Genomic DNA, 3,829 nt, shown 5'->3' with positions numbered 1-3,829 from the left:
CAAGGGAATGTAGGACTTATCTGTTCAAAATTGTGCAACGGTGTTATCTTTGTCTACTAGGCGATCCCTCTGGAGGTATCAGTGTAAAGTTTGTATCGGGTTAGGTTTTGTTCTTTATCTTTCTTTAATGATGTTGTCTGCTCACAGAAAGGCATTAGTTTAAACAACAGATTCTATAGAATCATATAATCATAGAAAATTATGGCACAGAAGGAGGCCATTCGGCCCATCATGTCCGTGCCGGCTGAAAAAGACCTATCAGGCTTAATCCCACTTTCCAGCTCTTGGTCCGTAGCCCTGTAGGTTACGACACTTCAAGTGCTCATCCAAGTACTTTTTAAATGAGTTGAGGGTTTCTGCCTCTACCACCCTTTCAGGCAGTGAGTTCCAGACCCCCACCACCCTCTGGTGAAAAAATTTCTCCCCAGCTCCCCTCTCATCCTTCTACCAATTACTTTAAATCTATGCCCCCCACCCCTGCAAAGGGAAAACAGGTCCTCCCTATCCACTCCATCTCGGCCCCTCATAATTTCACACACGTCAATTAAATCTCCCCTCAACCTGCCCCGTTCCAAAGAAAACAACCCCAGCCTATTCAATCTTTTCTCATAGCTAAAATTCTCCAGCCCTGGCAACATCCTCGCAAATCTGCTCAGTACCCTCCCCAGTGCAATCACATCCCTCCCGTAATGCTGTGAGTGAACCAGAGCTTTCCAAATGGTAAGTAAATCAAGGGAGAAGATGTGTTATAATAATGGGAATTCATTGTAACCCGTCTCTCCAGAGCATGCTTGCTCCCATTATATTTTGGATGAAATAACTGTAATAACTAGAGCTAGCTAATTGCCACCAGGGGAGGGGGTAGGGGAAAGATAGAGGGAACGGTTGATTCAATGTCATGAAGAGGAGATCAAGCTTCTCAGATTTCATTCTAATTCAGGTTGCTTTATAAATTGCTCATCAAGCTCGATCCAGATAATGCTTTCAACAATGGTTTCTCCCCCCATAGCTCCTTGAACTTCATCTCAAATGGGGGAGAATGAATGGTGTTTAGGAGGTGAACCATCGTAAATGAAGAGATTCTTAAGTGTTGGTGATTTTTTTTATTGCAACCAAACAAGAAAGACATGTTGTTGAGCTCCAGGAAGATATCTGGGGGCAAGAGGAGTTCTAGCAGGGCCGTGAGGGTATAAAATTCAGCCGTGGAGGTGCTACCGGAGCAAGTTCGTGAGAGGAAGGAAGGCCTCTTCCTTTTGGTTGGTTGGCAGGTACCAAAGCAAGTTGGTGAATGGGTGTGGCAAGAGGTGATACAGCATTTGAAATGAGAGCAGCATTTACAGCAGAAGCTGGCTGCAAGAGTGCCAAGGTAAGGCACAATTCTACAGGACCCTGTCTTTGTCTCTGCACAATAAATCCTTTCCTTCTCCATTTCCTAAGGTTGTCCATAAGTCAGCAGGAAGATTTCACTGCATCTCCTTTCTGCTTTCACTCACACTGTTAAAAGCTGCTACTACCTTCACAACTACTTCTCCCTCTTGGCCTCACTTGCTGCTTCTTCCTGTCATCATCCACACTATGGTAAGCTGACCCAAAGCAGGCCGGCACAAACAAATTTCTAAGCCCAGGCCTCCAGCTTGCTAGCTCAAATGTTGATATTTTTCCTTTATTGTCAAAGGCAGACTCCCACCCAGTGCACCCAATGGGGGCTAATCTTGCCAATCTCCTTCCTGTCCCACTCACCGCCCCCCCAACATTGACCATGTGGACTCTATCACCGCCTCTCTCCGCATCTCCCTCCAGAATGTCCGTTCACTTGTGAACAAGGCCCTTGCCATCCATGAGCTTATTGTAGATGATTGTATTGACATCATGGCCTTGACAGAAACCTGGCTGATGGGCGATGAAACCTTCCCCCTTAATGAAGCCTCCTCGCCTGACTATATCTTCCAGCACTTGCCCTGCGGTGGCGGTGTGGTCCTTATCACCAAATCACACCTTAGTCTGTCCTCCTACTCCTTTGGCACCTTCTTCTCCTTTGAACATCTCACCTTATTCCATCCCTCTCACCTCTCCTTTAAAATCCTCGTTCTCTACTGCCAACCCAAGTACCACACCAAGTTTCTCAACGAGATATCTTTACTGTTTTCCTCCCTCATTCTCTCCACCGAGCGACTTCTCACCCTTGGTGAGTTCAACCTCCATTTCAACTCACCCTGTCTTCTCTCCTCTGAGTTCACTGCCCTCCTATCCTCGCTTAATCTCTCCCTCCAAATAAACTCCCCTTGACCTTGCCATCTCACATGGCCTCCCTACTACCATCCTGTCAATCACAGATAAGGTCATCTCTGATCACCTCCTTGTATCCCACTCCACCCACATTCCCTTCCGCCTCTCAACCCCACTTCATTCAGTGACCGTCCCTGGAAAAAACTCTTCCCCCAAGTCACTTACAACGGCACTTTCAAATTTCAAACTGTCGAGCCTTTGGCCCTCCATTCACCATGACATTTCTGCAGCTACAATCTGCTCAATCACACCCTCACCTCCACCTTTGATGCCCTTGTCCCCATTTAAACCATTATTCTTTCTCACCCTAATCGTTCCCCCTAGTATGGCCCTTATCTCCGCTACCATAAGTCCAAGGGATGCAGACTTGAACGTTTGTGGGGGACAAGTGGTTTCGCTTTTCATCGCCAGATCTGTCTGGACCACATAAAGCAATATTGGGTCCTGCTCTCCTCTGCCAAAACGGCTCACTATTCCAGGATCATCATGGAATGCAAAGTTACCCCCCGATCCAACCGTGGCTAGCTAGAGGAGTTAAAGATAATATTAGATTACAAGAAGAGGCTTACAATGTTGCCCAAAAGAGTAGTAAGCTTGAGGATTGGAAGGGTTTTAGAAATCAGCAAAGGATAACCAAGAAATTGATAAAGAGGAAGAAAATTGAATATGAGAGTAAACTAGCAAGAAATAGGAAAAACAGATTGTAAGAGCTTCTACAAGTAGATAAAATGGAAGAGATTAGCGAAAGTAAACATAGGTCCCTTAGAGGCAGAAACAGGAGAAATTATAATGGAGAATAAGGAAATGGCAGTGAAATTAAACAAATATTTTGTATCTGTCTTCACAGGAGAAAACATACCGGAAATAGTAGGGGACCAGGGGTCTAATGAGAGTGAAGAACTTCAAGTAATTAAGACTAGACAAGAAAAGTTATTAGAAAAATTAATGGGACTAAAAACCAACAAATCCCCTGGACCTGATGCCCTACATCCTAGGGTTTTAAAAGAGTGGCTGCGGAGATAGTGGATGCATTGGTTTTGATCTTCCAGAATTCCCCAGATTCTAGAATGGCCCCTGTTTATTGGATGGTAGCAAATGTAACCCCGCTATTCAAGAAAGGAGGGAGAGAGAAAACAGGGAACCATAGGCCAGTTGGCCTGACATCACTCGTAGGGAAAATGCTAGAATTTATTATTAAGGACGTAGTAACAGGGCACTTAGAAAATCATAATATGATTAGGCAGAGTCAACACAGTTTTATGAAAGGGAAATCGTGTTTGACAAATCTATTAGAGTTTTTTGAGGGTGTAAGTAGCAGGGTAGATAAGGGGAAACCAGAGGATGTAGTATATTTGGATTTTCAATAGGCATTCGATAAGGTGCCACACAAGAGGTTGTTACACAAGATTAGGGCTCATGGGATTGGGGGTAATATATTAGCATGGATTGAGGATTGGTTAACAGACAGAAAACAGAGAGTTGGAATAAACGGATCATTTTCGGGTTGGCAGGTTGTAACTAGTGGGGTGCCGCAAGGATAAGT

This window comes from Heptranchias perlo, chromosome 2 (assembly GCF_035084215.1).
Source record: "Heptranchias perlo isolate sHepPer1 chromosome 2, sHepPer1.hap1, whole genome shotgun sequence".
Classification (NCBI taxonomy): domain Eukaryota; kingdom Metazoa; phylum Chordata; class Chondrichthyes; order Hexanchiformes; family Hexanchidae; genus Heptranchias; species Heptranchias perlo.
The sequence above is the reverse complement of the archived record's forward strand: the minus strand, read 5'-3'. Positions refer to the sequence as shown.